This window comes from Lactuca sativa, chromosome 5 (genome assembly GCF_002870075.4).
Source record: "Lactuca sativa cultivar Salinas chromosome 5, Lsat_Salinas_v11, whole genome shotgun sequence".
In the NCBI taxonomy this organism is placed as follows: Eukaryota; Viridiplantae; Streptophyta; class Magnoliopsida; order Asterales; family Asteraceae; genus Lactuca; species Lactuca sativa.
Genome location: NC_056627.2, coordinates 353,655,761 through 353,672,610, shown reverse-complemented (window position 1 = coordinate 353,672,610; position 16,850 = coordinate 353,655,761).

The following is a 16,850-nucleotide window of genomic DNA, read 5'->3' as shown; positions in this document are numbered from 1 at the left end:
AAGCAGTGGTATCAACGCAGAGTACTCATTTAAAATTTTCAAACAATGACATAATTTTAAAATGGTAATATGCATGCATGCATGTTTTTTTTTTTCTCATGGTAATATGCATGCACATATGTACAACAGGTGGGCCCACACTAATATTCGACAAAGAGCTTATTGCAATTAATGGAAAAGGGGGTGGATTGTAAGAGAGGACTTATGATTGCCATTTATGTCTAACATAGAAATCATTCATTAAACACGACCATTAGATTCACTTTTTTTTCACTTTTGGTTAAGACTTACTCGATATATATAATCTTAAATCTAGAAAAAAGATTGCTATTAATGTGTATTCATTTGGAAGTCCTTGCATTGTGGCCTATCTTGTTTAAGTAGTTGGTTTTGGATTAATTTTGAAAGTCTACATTTAGTGCCCTAAATCATTACAAGAGCGTGTTTTGCATTGTATACTTTTTTTCCTTCATATCAACCACATAATGATGCATCCACGGACCCTTAAGTGGCATTTGTCATCCCATTCTTTACTTTTTTTTTTGCCTTTTACTCATAAAGGTGAAACTTTGAGTTGGTAGATGCAACTAGATTATCCCCAAATTGAAAAATAAAATGTACATGAGTTTATACTATGTGTTTTCCAACAACATATGCCAAAGGGCCGTGTCATTGTTGGGGACTCGGGTGGTTAGCGCCAAAAATCCAATACATATTAAAATGCAAAAAAAAAGAGATGGTAATATCGTAGAAACATAAACATTCAAGTCCAAGAATCTAACTAGTGTAAGGACCTTTCATGAAAGCCCCATCTAAACCCAATAACTTTATGCAAGTGCCCATAAACATCTTTTCAGTAGACCAAGACAAATGTAAATTCTTTTAACAATCCACAACATCATTGTCAAATACTAGGTGCAACAAAGATGATTAGTCATGGTTTTACTTTACAGATCGATGGGAAGAAAAAATGAAGTCAATAAAAAGATACTATTTTTGAAAATCTTAATTGAGTGGGAGAGTAAGAAAATCGATTCACTATAAGGATTGTGTTTTCACCTTGAAGGAATTGATTTCAAGCATAACTACATATAATACAAAGAATGTACAAATGGAAGATATCACAAAAGAAACTATCATTATTTATAAGATTTACAAACTCAAATCAAATTAAATCTTATCTATAATATCTTCCCTTGAAGTTAAGAGGGTGGTATGCCAAGACGAAGCATGACACGAAATTGATCAATAAGAGGACGTTAAAGAGTTTTGGTAAAGATATTTTCTAACATAAGCCATGTGGGAACAAAACAGGTATGTAGTCAACCTGAAGAAATGAGCTCGAGCACAAAGTGAAATTGATGTCAATATGTTTTGCTTACTTGTGAAAAATCAGATTTTTGGCTTAAAAATAAAACACTTCAGTTGCCACAAAGAAGAATCGGTCAATATGGAGGCAAAGCGTGGAGATACTAAAGGAAAAGAGTGATCTGGACAATCTCTATATGGGTCTTGGCCATATCCCAATACTGGTCTTCACAACTAGAACTAGAAAACCATGGGTGGCTTTTTATGTAACGACCCAAAAATCACGACTAAAAATTTCTTTTAAAACATTACTAAAACTGGATTTATAAAACGTATCATAAGTCAAACATAACTTTCGAGTATTAAATTTCAAAACATAATATCATTATCAGAGTCAAACATTCCCAGGCTAACTGACTATGGTGTGTGCTCTGCAATCTTCCCGAGCTCCTCTTTTGAAAACCGAGTACCTGAAACCAAAACTGAAAACCGTAAGCACGAAGCTTAGTGAGCTCCCCCAATCTACCTCATATCACACAAAACATATAAAGCACATATTGGGCCTTGCCCATTGCATCGGACCGAAGTCCGGACTAACGGGGCCTTGCCCCCTACATCGAACCGAAGTCCAAAGCTGACATCGGACCGAAGTCCGAAGCTAACTGACTGGGGCCTTGCCCCCTCCATCGGACCGAAGTCCGAAGCTGACTATCTGGGACCTTGTCCCCTCCATCGGACCGAAGTCCGAAGCTGACATCGGACCGAAGTCCGAAGCTAACTGACTGGGGCCTTGCCCCCTCCATCGGACCGAAGTCCGAAGCTGCCATCGGACCGAAGTCCGAAGCTAACTGAATACAGCATATCATAACATATCAACTGGCATAAACTCACATATACTGCATACTACATCGGGCCGTAGCCCGGAACACATAACACATAATTCCTGTTTGAGCCACGAAGGCATCAAACATACTAGCTGCTGTATCATATCAACATCCGAAACTACTGCTAGCTAAACGGGCCGGCATTGTGGCCTTAGACCCGTTCCTACTGGAAGGAAACTCGCCTGAACTGCTGAGCCCTGCTGATAAACCTCTGGCTGCAACTCGACAATCCCCTGAACCGCTGTTCCTCCAGCTCTCCGAGCTATCAATATACATATAACACTTAATCTGACAGTCAACTAAGTCAAATCTGGTCAAAGTCAACCTTCCAGGTCAACCCTACTCGCCGAGTCTTCCTAAAGACTCGCCGAGTTCATAAGCTTAGGGACTTTCTTATTCGCGACCCGACTCGCCGAGTCAGTCCATGACTCGCCGAGTCCCACTAGTTCCAAGTCCTGACCTGCCTAACTTGCTGAGTCACCACCCGACTCACTGATTCGAGTCTCAACTCAAAAGGGTTTAGGGTTTCGCGACCTGACTCGCCGAGTCCAAGAACAGACTCGCCGAGTCCAAGACAATCTTCAACCAACTCGTCGAGTTGTTCATCCAACTCGTCGAGTCCATGCCTAACTTCAACCGACTCGACGAGCTGTTCATCCTACTCGTCGAGTTCCTCCTCATCTTCAAGCTACTCGCCGAGTCCACTCGAAGGACTCGCCGAGTCTATCCAGTCCTCAATCCATGCAGTGGCTTTTCGAGCCAAACAGAACTTCCAACTCATAGATCCATACTTCTAGGGCCTATTCCCCACGTAAAGTGGCAAACTTTACGTGTAGATTGAGAGATCTATGCTCAAAACACACTAAACTAGGGTTTATGGCAAACATGCTTCTTCAACATACCAAGGGCTGATACTTTAGGGGATTCAAGACCAAAACCAACATGGATCTGAGGTAGCAACCTCAGATCTGAACCTCCAACTCGAATTGGTTACAAATCATACCAATAATGACCAAAACTCACACATAAGAATAGATCTAGATGCAAAGGGAGTTCAACCAACAGCTTATTACCTCCAATTGATCTGAAATGTCTTCTCAATCTCGGATCTACAGCCCCTTCTTGCACTTCCAAGGCTTTTCTTCCTTCTCCACGCTTATAGTGCTCTCTTTGATGCAAGATCTAGCTCAAAAACGGATATGGCGGCTAGGGTTGATGTTCTGGGGGGGGGGGGGGTAAAGAGGCACTAAAGGAACCCTAGGAAAGAGAATGAGACGCTTAAATAGGCTCCAAGTCCCGGATTTAGGGTTTTCCTCGTTCAGACCCAACTCGCCGAGTCTCCTTGGCAGACTCGCCGAGTCGGTCGCTAACACCTCAACCCGGATCCCGCTCGGACTCGCCGAGTCCCTCCATGGACTCGCCGAGTCTCCCCTAAACTTGAGGTCTTCTTTCTTTTCTTGACTTTCCAAACTTTGGGGTGTTACAACTCTCCCCCACTTAAACTAAACTTCGTCCTCGAAGTTTGCTATGATCAACTGCCTGCGAACTGCCTCCAACTCTTTGTCTGGAAAATCCCTCACCCTTTTGCCCATCACTCCGGCCACTCACAGTGCCGATCACTACCGATAGAACATACTAAATCCTTCTCTTTCCCATAATCTCCTCAACGTTACTTCCTCCGACTGAAAATCCTGCTGCCTCCCATCCGCCTACCGGATGTACTGAGACTACTCTGGTCTAACCAATCTCCCTATATCTGAGTTACCGGACTCCCACCGGTCACTACACTTCATCGCAAACTCCTAGTCTCTTCCAGCGACTCCTAAAGATACTTCGACTATCTATAACTGTTCTATCCATTCTGCCGCTCTTACTGAAACGATGCTGCTGGAACCAACTTGCTTATCTCCCATCTGATTACTCAACTCTTACTAACTCGAGCCTTCCATCCTGAAAGAAAAGCTACCTGCCTAGCTATCCTTATAGATCACTTACACTTGGCAGAAGGCTCAACTGATCCTGCTGAGAGAGACTTGCCATTTCCAAATCGACTAACTATACCGTTAGCACTTGCATTCCAACACAAATACTAATACTGACCCAAAACCCTGAAACCTTTCAAACACTGAACTACCTGCAATACTGCACATGCCTGAAACACTAAACTGACTGAAACATTGAGCTGCCTGAAACACTGATCTGAATGAAACACCGAACTGACTGAAACACTGAGCTGCCTGAAACACTGAACTGAATGAAACACCGAACTGACTGAAACACCGAGCTCCAACCCAACTGTGGAGTCAAAGGACTCCTCACTTAGTCGCTTCCACGACTTCTGAACGAAATCTTCCTCTGGGACTAGCTTCCACTAGTTATCCTGTCACTGTGGCTCTAGCAACCTTCCGATCCAACCGATCGGGTCCATACGTCACATCCTGACATCATCAATTCCACAACTAACAACATATTGGCTCCCAGACTGACTGTAGCCCACAACATACCCGAACCCCAACGGTCCACTGCGACTCTGATCTCATAACTGATGTGACGATCCAAAGCACAAATTGCTAACTTAGCCGTAACTGATCCCTTTGGGAAATCCGAAAGCTAACCCGTGGACTCCCATATCCTCACTGCTACACCCGATCTGGTGGGTACAACTGCTTTCCCGCATCTAACACGCGCTCATGCTACCTACCAATCTGATAAAAGGCTGCGACTACGCTCGCGGACTTACAACTCTCTAATGCTACCTGGCTGCTAGTGAATGCTACGGCTACCCCCGCAGACTTACAACACCACTACTACCATCTGACTGCTAGTGAATGCTACGGCTACCCCCGCAGACTTACAACACTACTACTGTCATCTGACTGCTAGTGAATGCTACGGCTACCCCCGCAGACTTACAACACTACTACTGCTATCTGACTGCTAGTGAATGCTACGGCTACCCCCGCAGACTTACAACACTACCACTATCTCAAGAACATCCTGACTATCCCTAGTCCCGCTAGTGATTCCTCATCCCGATTTCTAAAAAGACAGTCCTTAGACTTTGAATTCTGCATCATCCTCGACACCTTATATCCTTGATATACTTAGCGCTTCGTCGAGGAATCCTTCGGCTTGGTTCCCAAACCAACCGTCTACTAATCCAGATACAAGAAGCTATTGTTGGGAAGTTTCCAACCTTCCAACTCCTGAATCTACGCAACCTGCATGCTGCCCCAGACACTGGCTACTAATACGAAAACATCTCTTGTTACCCGTTCTCGGGATCTTCATTCCGACTCTCATGCGTCCGACAGGTGGTCCTCCAATCCTGGATTCCCAGCCAGCTTCTAACCATCTCGATTACATGAACTAACTGCTGGGAAAAGTTCTCGAACTCCTAATTCTGAACTTCTCAATCCATCCATCACTGGGCTACTACCATTTCTTCTCAGAGGCCGCACACTCATTCTGAGTCTACGAGACTCTTATCCATGTATCCCCGGAGGGTTCTCCCCCACTTCGATCCTGCTTACCCCTTGCTGCTTCACACTCAAAAGAGATCCCGATCTTTGCTGCCATTCTATAATCATTCTGCTAAGGAGCCCAAGCCTGCCATAGCTAGGGATCTAACCAATCCATCCCAACACTAACCACTCCGAACTAGCGAAACGAACCAAATCTCTCCCAACCATGCTATAGTTACTGCATCCTCCGAAACCTTCTCCATAAGAGCACATCCCCTAACTACCAACCAATTATCCGAGGTATGCAAATGGCATATAACATAATCACAAGCAAGCCACACGAAAACACAACACTTATACCACAAATTGATGCAGAACCATAACAATATAATCATGACATAAGCTGACAGAAAAACAAAAGTTACGTACCTTCATTACTCAGTGCTGCTCGAATCCCTGCTGAAATCTACCGGAAAACTCGGCTCTGAGCCGTAGGCACCCTTGCCCGGCCTCGTCAACTGCTGGCGGTACTCGAAGTCCCAAGGGCAGGAGCGGGCACCTGCCCTGCTGGATACAAACTCGGACAGTGGGCCTTCTTGTGGCCCCTCTGACTGCAATGGAAACATAACGGATCAAGCCCCTGGGCGATGGTAACAACACAGTCTCTGCTAAAATGACCAATCTGGCCGCACTTGAAACACCCAGCATCGCCACCACTTCTACGCCTACACACACCCATGTGCGTCCTTCCGCACTTCCCGCATTGACTGCGGCTCTGATAGTTCCTCGTCCTCAAATCTGGACCCCTGGGCCTCTTACCCGAACCTGTGGCTACCTGAGTCTCATCAATTTTCCTTTTCCCTTCTGACTCCCTGCCCGACTCTCGCTCCTGCGTTACCCCAACGACAACGCCTGCTAACTGAACAACAGATGTCTGATCCTGAAGCCTCGCTATCAATCTATCAGTGATCCTCACAACCATGTCGGGCAGATCCTCGCGAATGGCTCGCGAAACTTCCTCAATTATCCAATCATGCAATGGTCTCTCTTGGAGACAGAATTCCCCACTCACCCCTGCCCCCTGATGGCAGGAACTCGAAATGGGATCTCCCTCCCTGATGGATCCCTGAACTCCATAAGATTCGGGACCTAGACGAGCCCCAATCTGTCCTGAAACTAACCCGGTCTTAAAGGCCTCAAGATGACTGTCCATGAGCTCCACGATGGCCTCTCTAACCGAACCGAAAATCACTGGAGTCTGATCAATGATGTTGCGCGCAATCGCTGCGGAAATGAAATCCCTCATTTGATCATCAAGCTGCCCGGCTCCGAAGCCCGAGCCATACCCCTCCTCGACACCTGAACTGCTAACTGGTAGCTCGCGCAATGTCACCATGCTGAAAATATAACAAAATCCTGATCAATTTACACACTACTGCTGAGGGATTTCTCACTCACTACACCATTCCCTGGTTTCGTCTTGGCCCCTCTTGACTCGAGTACGGATCCTCTGCTTTCAGTAGTATGGGCCCCTACTACCTTCCACATCTATCCATACTTTCCTCAAGAGTTACCTCAACTCCACCCAGTCCCCTTTACTCTTCTACTGATCTCTGCTACTCTCATCCTAGGCTTGCCCTAGGGAACCTCTGACTCTACCCACACAGTCCTCAGCTGCTGAAGGCCCCCCTAGTAATGCCAATTAGTCACCACCTGAATACCATCACATGTAACGAGGCTCAGATAATCCTTCAAGTAAAAGACTCGCCCCTACAACGGTTGGACTCAGACAAGAGCTGCGCAATAGGGCCAAATCCAACACTCTGAGATTATTCAACCCTGATCACATGTGATGTGATGTATTCACCTAATGGCTAACTCCCATCACTCAGAGTCCCACAAAGCACAAAGCAAGCAGCATTCGGATAAAGGAAACGTACTCAGGCAAAACTATTCTCATAACAAGAAACTACACTAGCATACAACGCTAAGCTCGCGCTACCAGGCATAACCTAAACAGGCTATCCTACTGCTGTCTACTCAATACTAGCATGCAATTCTCATAAAGCTGAACACATAAAGCAGGCACATAAGGCATCATCCTAGATCCTTAGTCCTATTCTAGCATGCTGTTCTACTGAAGCTGGAATTGAAACTGAAACTGAAACCGATACTGAAACTGATACTGATAATCATAATATAACTTGTATAGGTAAATTGGGAGTACTTACTTGAGCTCGGCTGATTGCATGCACCACACCCTTTTCTCTTTTCAAAACTCTTTTTGCTTTTTCTAAAACTCTTCTCTTTACATTTTTCTAAAATTGTTTTCTTTTCTCAAAATTCTTTTGTAACTACGATTTTTCTTTTGAAAACTCTATACCACTTCCTTAGTTTGAGTTCAGACACACTCAGGAGTGCGCCCGAATCCCTCAAACCAAGGCTCTGATACCAACTTGTAACGACCCAAAAATCACGACTAAAAATTTCTTTTAAAACATTACTAAAACTGGATTTATAAAACGTATCATAAGTCAAACATAACTTTCGAGTATTAAATTTCAAAACATAATATCATTATCAGAGTCAAACATTCCCAGGCTAACTGACTATGGTGTGTGCTCTGCAATCTTCCCGAGCTCCTCTTTTGAAAACCGAGTACCTGAAACCAAAACTGAAAACCGTAAGCACGAAGCTTAGTGAGCTCCCCCAATCTACCTCATATCACACAAAACATATAAAGCACATATTGGGCCTTGCCCATTGCATCGGACCGAAGTCCGGACTAACGGGGCCTTGCCCCCTACATCGAACCGAAGTCCAAAGCTGACATCGGACCGAAGTCCGAAGCTAACTGACTGGGGCCTTGCCCCCTCCATCGGACCGAAGTCCGAAGCTGACTATCTGGGACCTTGTCCCCTCCATCGGACCGAAGTCCGAAGCTGACATCGGACCGAAGTCCGAAGCTAACTGACTGGGGCCTTGCCCCCTCCATCGGACCGAAGTCCGAAGCTGCCATCGGACCGAAGTCCGAAGCTAACTGAATACAGCATATCATAACATATCAACTGGCATAAACTCACATATACTGCATACTACATCGGGCCGTAGCCCGGAACACATAACACATAATTCCTGTTTGAGCCACGAAGGCATCAAACATACTAGCTGCTGTATCATATCAACATCCGAAACTACTGCTAGCTAAACGGGCCGGCATTGTGGCCTTAGACCCGTTCCTACTGGAAGGAAACTCACCTGAACTGCTGAGCCCTGCTGATAAACCTCTGGCTGCAACTCGACAATCCCCTGAACCGCTGTTCCTCCAGCTCTCCGAGCTATCAATATACATATAACACTTAGTCTGACAGTCAACTAAGTCAACTCTGGTCAAAGTCAACCTTCCAGGTCAACCCTACTCGCCGAGTCTTCCTAAAGACTCGCCGAGTTCATAAGCTTAGGGACTTTCTTATTCGCGACCCGACTCGCCGAGTCAGTCCATGACTCGCCGAGTCCCACTAGTTCCAAGTCCTGACCTGCCTAACTTGCTGAGTCACCACCCGACTCACTGATTCGAGTCTCAACTCAAAAGGGTTTAGGGTTTCGCGACCTGACTCGCCGAGTCCAAGAACAGACTCGCCGAGTCCAAGACAATCTTCAACCAACTCGTCGAGTTGTTCATCCAACTCGTCGAGTCCATGCCTAACTTCAACCGACTCGACGAGCTGTTCATCCTACTCGTCGAGTTCCTCCTCATCTTCAAGCTACTCACCGAGTCCACTCGAAGGACTCGCCGAGTCTATCCAGTCCTCAATCCATGCAGTGGCTTTTCGAGCCAAACAGAACTTCCAACTCATAGATCCATACTTCTAGGGCCTATTCCCCACGTAAAGTGGCAAACTTTACGTGTAGATTGAGAGATCTATGCTCAAAACACACTAAACTAGGGTTTATGGAAAACATGCTTCTTCAACATACCAAGGGCTGATACTTTAGGGGATTCAAGACCAAAACCAACATGGATCTGAGGTAGCAACCTCAGATCTGAACCTCCAACTCGAATTGGTTACAAATCATACCAATAATGACCAAAACTCACACATAAGAATAGATCTAGATGCAAAGGGAGTTCAACCAACAGCTTATTACCTCCAATTGATCTGAAATGTCTTCTCAATCTCGGATCTACAGCCCCTTCTTGCACTTCCAAGGCTTTTCTTCCTTCTCCACGCTTATAGTGCTCTCTTTGATGCAAGATCTAGCTCAAAAACGGATATGGCGGCTAGGGTTGATGTTCTGGGGGGGGTAAAGAGGCACTAAAGGAACCCTAGGAAAGAGAATGAGACGCTTAAATAGGCTCCAAGTCCCGGATTTAGGGTTTTCCTCGTTCAGACCCAACTCGCCGAGTCTCCTTGGCAGACTCGCCGAGTCGGTCGCTAACACCTCAACCCGGATCCCGCTCGGACTCGCCGAGTCCCTCCATGGACTCGCCGAGTCTCCCCTAAACTTGAGGTCTTCTTTCTTTTCTTGACTTTCCAAACTTTGGGGTGTTACATTTTAGCTCTTAAAGAGAAAAATATTCGATCCCCAATAGAGAAATAGACCCATACATAGAATGTTTAGTTTCTATACAACCAGGAAAACCAACATCCGAGTATTAATGAGGATGTTGAAAATGAATACCATAGGAAAGAGTGTCTTTAACATATTGTTGAGTATCCATTTGATTCCCTATAGGAGCATGAAAGAATTAATTAACTTGGTTGACCACGTAAGTGAGATTGAGACCATTGATCGTTATATAAGGAGAGCTCCAACTAATGATGGATTCAAGGTGAAATTCTAGAAAAATGACCCAAGGGTAGTAAGTTACACGGTTTTGTAGAGACGATTAGCCACAAGTTTAGCATCAAGCAACACGACTTGAATAAAAATGTCATAGTTTAGTTGGCCAAGATCTTTGGTAGCAAATTCATCATTAACATGCGAGATGAAGGTCCAAATGAGTGGTAGATTATTACTGGTTGTTTGAGGTCGTATAAATCCTTTTTTAAGATGAAGCATATTCTGAGAACTTTGATAGCAATAAAGCCAAAGGGTTGTTCCATAATAACAATGTCATTGAGATGCTCGTTTAAGAAGGAATTTGTAACATCAAGCTTATATAGTGTCTATTTTTGCATTACATCAAGAGAAAACATAATATATATTGTAGAGGCTTGGACAATGGGACTAAATTGTGAGAGTAATCTAACTCGGAAACTTAAGTAAAACCTTAGGTGACTAATTAATCTTAAAGTCATTTGGCTATGCCATCAAAGTGATATTTGGTGCGGAAAAAACATTTGGATCCAACAACGTTGGAATATGTAGGATTGGGAAACTATACCCTAAGTGTCTTAGAGTACGAAGACAAACATTTCTTCTTCAATGGCCATTAGCCATCATGGTTTTTAGCAACATATTTAAATCCTTTTGGACCAAGGAGGAAGATGGCTCCTAAGGGGACATGTTATTTGGCCATAGGTGGAGTCGAAGTAAAAAAAAGACAATCGTTGGTGGTACTTAAGGAACTCATGATAAAATGTTTCTGTTAGTTTCATTAAAGTTGGTGAAAAACAATGTTTCAAGATCATTAGGAGGTAATTTTCCAATAAAGGGAAACATAGTTTCATCAAATAGAGCATGTTTTATGATATAAATATGTTTTATAGAAGGATAAAGAAATAATAGTATTCATATTAAGTGTTATATCTAACAAAGATAAGAGATTCTACGAGGCCTTATTTTGTGTATTGAGTAGTCCTGCATATATGTAAAAACTTAACACCCAAAGGTGCAATAGTTATTAGAATTTAGTGGTGTGTAAAAAAACAATTCAAATACACTTTTCTGTTGTAAAAATTTTAAAGGAAAATGATTAATAATACATAAGTCGAACCGAGGGTATCGACTTATAAAGAGGTGGAAACATGAGCATTCTATATCATGATAAGAGAAGTCTTGGTTATATGATGATGTTCACAAAGTTTCTATTATGATGTATAAGGACAAGATATGTGATAGTGAGTGTTGTTCTTCGTAAAAGTAGTCCCAATCCACTAATGAATAAATTCAATGCTTCCATCACTTTTAAAGGGGTTGACCTTGCACGAAAATTGTGTTTGCGCTTAGGTTAAGAAAACTACAAGCACTTTAAAGAAATACGATTTCATATTTAATGGGCAAAACCAAGAAAATCAAGAATAATCATCAATAAAAATCATGTGGTAAAGGTAGTCAACCGTAGAGGCAATAAGTGTCAGTTTGTGCAAATCATAATACATCAAATTAAACATATGTGAAAAATGTTTCTAGTTATTGTCAAAATGTAATCCTTATTTTTTTAGAGACAAATAATGACTTGCTTTAGATAAAATAGAAGTAACAAGTACAAGCCCTAATTTAAGTAATAAAGAAATAATATCAACCCCTACATGTTCCAATCTAATGTTCCATAGCTCATAGGGAGCATGATGCCTTATTTATTTAAAAATTGACATAAACACCTTTTGACCATGCTCTAGCATGTAAAACCTGTTCTTATTTTTTCCCCTTTTGCTAGAACTTCATTTGTGAGTTGATTATGAATGGATAATGATGAGAAAACAAGATGTCTAAGAGAAAATCCTCTGCTCAATTTACTAATAGAAAGAAAGTTCTTTGGTGATAAAGGACCACAAGGACATCCAAAATTTGCTAATATGAGAAATATTTAAAACATTACTATTGCAAAAGCTTACTTTCTATTCGCCCTTGTAAGCGAATAAAGAATAGACATCGATGACAGATGGTGTCATGTGCTCAGCATAACAATTGGGGGTGTCATTAGTAACGTTGCATTAGGCATCAAATACATGAACTATGTTTGCACTAGTAGAAGATTTGTTTGAGAAAATGTAGGAATATGAGACATTAGTCAACATAATTATCATTCTTCCTATAGAGTTAACAATATGGTAGACAACAAGCACAACCACACCCACAATAATAGACACCATGAAAAATATCGTTGATACATCCATACTAACTAGAATATCCTTTATGAGAAGAAAAGGTCATGAAATGGTCTTGTTGGGGCGTGTTGGTCATGACTAAAGTAAAGGAGTAGTGAATTAACGTCAATAATAGTTTATGGCTCTCTGCTTAGGAAATTATATAGTAGAAGGAGAGACGAGGTTTGATAATCCAATGCGTGATAGAAATGTCTCAAGAATCAGAACCACCAAGGAATTAGTGAGACTTGATGTGACATTCCCAAATTTACGTTCATTTTAAAAATTTTATTTATGCTTATTTTATAATAGAGTATTTCTTTTGTTGCGAAATTGGTCCCAAAAATATCCTTGACATGATATAATACCAAATCAAACGTTACAGATGAAATGCTTTTTGGGAGTCATAACTGATACAAAACATAAGCATAAACGGAGACTTACAATGTCTTAATAATCTAACGGTCTATATCTCCTTGAATCTCTCATCATGCATGTAACTTTGTATTACTTTCTATGATACAAAGAAACTGAGTAGGTCAGGTTGGGAAACCCGGTGAGTACATAGGGTTTTCACCCCATAATAATATAGTTAACATGTTTAACTGTCAAACAATTAACCTAATTACCCATCACCGTGTTATTATTCATTCTTTATTAAGAATTTATCCTAAGGGTCATCACCTACATCGCATCTATCATCGCCTACATCACATTTCCTTATATGTTTGTTGCTAATGACTTTTCCTAAGGATCATCGCCTACACCACATAGACAGTACAATTTTGGGGATTACTCCCCCAATACATGTCCAGTAAGGGTTAGAGTATGATCACATGAATACGTAGTTACTACTTCGCCTGAACTTGTAATTCATCACCTACAGGTTATGAGCCTACCGATGTTTCCACATGACTTGTTTAGATTACTCAATGATTGACATCTATACTCCGGTAGATGACTACATCGTAACATCGCAAGTCAAGGTCAGGGAAGGACCTAGTCATCTCCTATTTATAATCACCTATCTACCGTCACCTATTTATCATTTCCTGTCTACCATCACATATTACTACCCAATACATATTTATAAGTTTATAATACTTATATGATTAAATTAGTTAAATATCATCTCATAATATCGTATTTAACACATAATATTCTCAGCACAGATAATAAGCACATAAGCATGCATTTATCTAGATACTTCATATCTATGTCTAAGATGAAAGTACTTATGCACCCACTTGATGAAAATGGATGACTAACAATTTTGGCAGTGCTTCACTTCTTACTTTGAAAAGACCTAGATGTATAGAGTATTAAGCCTTAGCCTAGATTCATAATCCTGACGACTATAATAATTATAATCTACATTCCTCACTAATTCCAATGTCTACATCAAGATCTATCAAGTATGGATCAGCCAGACATGACAGTTGGGAGACAAGACCATTTTGACATAATAGCTTTTATGAAGTCCAACAACCAAGCCAACATGACCATTCTAGAAATTTCTCTTGTAAGTAGATCGATTAGTATAATGACATGGAGTTACTGATAAATCTTATTTATATTCATAATAATGACTTATGACTATAAATATAAGTTACATTGAAAAGACTAGAGTGTAACTTAACTTATAGAGGTTCTTCCTGACAAAAGTTAGGAAATTGAACCGGCAGAGCTTGTACTTGTTAGCTACTACTACTACTTCAGGGGTTACAGGGTTTCGTCAAAGACTAAAAATAAGGGAAATCAGGCTAAAATCGAAAGCAACTCAAGAGAGAAGATCTTGGGAGGTGTGGGAAGGGAATGAGGCTTGGCCTCCTATTTATAGCCATTTTTGAGGTGCACGTCGCGCATTTTAAGGCTACGTCTCCCCAACTACTTTGTTCCATGTTTCGGCCTCTCAATGGTCCGCATTTTCACCTTCTATAAGTGCGCGTCGCGCACTCGACGCACACCTGGTGCGCACTGTGTGGGGTGCAAATCGCAGATTTTGTAAATTCCATAACTTCTTCATATAGACTCCGTTTTTGATGCTCTTTATATCTGTGGAATGCTCTCGACAAGATCTACAACTTTTCTTTAGACTCCATCATCTAATTCTAACCTTATTTTTTGTCCATATTTTTATAAGATTAAATGATTTTGCTAAAATCATCACTCTCTCACGGACTCCAATTTTGACGTTATTTGTCTCAAAAATTCCTATTTGAAAGAGTATTACAATTGTCCTTTTGGTGACTTTAGCTAAAAGTCATCCATTTTTTTTTGTAGCTTTTAACGTCACACATTCCTTGTGCGCAACTGACTTTTATATCTTATAAAAATCATATCCAATTCATACGAAGTCATATTTCTACGAAATTTATTAGCTATAGGTTATGAGCCTACTGATGTTTCCACATGACTTGTTTAGATTACTTAATGGTCGGCATCTATACTCCGGTAGATGACTAGATCGTAACATCGCAAGTCAAGGTCAGGGAAGGTCCTAGTCATCTCCTATTTATAATCACCTATCTATCATTTCCTATCTACCATCACATATTACTACCTAATACATATTCGGGATTGGGACGACGAGTACTTTATATATATATATATATATATATATATATATATATATATATATAGAGAGAGAGAGAGAGAGAGAGAGTTAGGTTCAAATGTTTCTAGCAACTATTTTGTGCATGTATGCACCAATCAGAATTGAGGAAATAACAAATCATTAAATAAATCATGTAAGGGTATTATAGTAATCTTTTCATATTTAATTATGGTAATTCATTAAATTATTAAAACCTAGTCTTCTCCCCTTTTTATATTCAAATGATCGGCCTCAAAAATTTGTAGCCTCACCTCAATTGAAGATCGACTGTTTAATTGAAGAAGGCAGGAAACTGGTTGCTTCTGGTGGAAACCACCAGTAGTGGTCGCCCAGTTCTTCAGCTTGGCGAGGTTGAGTCCTCGTGAAAACCCACCGTCGACTTAGTCAATGAAGTAAACCCCAACTTGCCGATTTTCATGTCCGGTCTTCTCATTCTGACCACTTACTATCTACTTTGGCTTCCCAACCCTCAATCAACTACATCTGCTCCGACATCAAAAGCGGTGGCAGTTCCTCTTGCTGTCATCACTCACATATTTCAGTCTAAAAAGTCCATTAAAGGGATGTTCTCCAGTACTAGGGTTAGGTTCCACATATCGGTTACGCCTGATGGAAGAGTACATGTGAGGGGTTCTAAATCAATTGTAATGTCTCTCTTCTCCCTATCTGGTCTTTGTTCTCTTGTTATGATGTGTAACTAATTTTTTTTGTTGCAATTGTCGATGACTTAATGTGGTGTTGAAAAATCCTTTGAAAGCAACCATTTTTCTAAGGCAAAAAGTTGAATCCATTTGCTAGTCGACAATTGTGAACTTATTTGCATATTTTCTCTTATCCTTATTAATATTTATTTAGATAATTTCTTTTGAATTTTAGATGATGTTATATTCCAATCTTGTTTTAGTGGAAAACTTTGAATTCAAAGTAGTGCAAAGTCCCCCTGATTTTCCATAGTTACAAAAAAGCAATGATAATTTTTGTTCTTACTAAATTTGCATATTTTGTATGCTCATACACCGTTCGATGAAATGCCTCAATGAACTCTTTTTTTTTTTTTTTTTTTTAAATAAAGAAACATATTATATCTATAAGAGTACATAACATATTGTTCACTATTAGGGCTGTTCACTATTTGGATAAAACCGAATTGTCCAATCGGACAATTTGGATCGGACTATTTGGTTCGGATATTCGGATTTTTGGATTGGTTTTTAGCAAAACCGAATTATTATTTTGGATTGGTTTTGGTTTATAAAATAAAAACCGAATAGTCCAAAAAAAACCGAATTGCAATTTATTGTTTTGTTTTTTCTAATATACATCTTTAATAATTTATAAATTTACTAAATTATTCTTTTAGTATATTAAAATTTTCATCTATTATAATACTTTAATATGTACTCCTTATAAAAAAATTGTCTATAAAGTAGTACACTATAATATATTTTTCTTGATAGTTATTTATAAGTTTTAATTCACAACTAATTACACAATACTTTTTACTTTATATTATAGAGTAAGTTAATACTAAAGTTATATATTT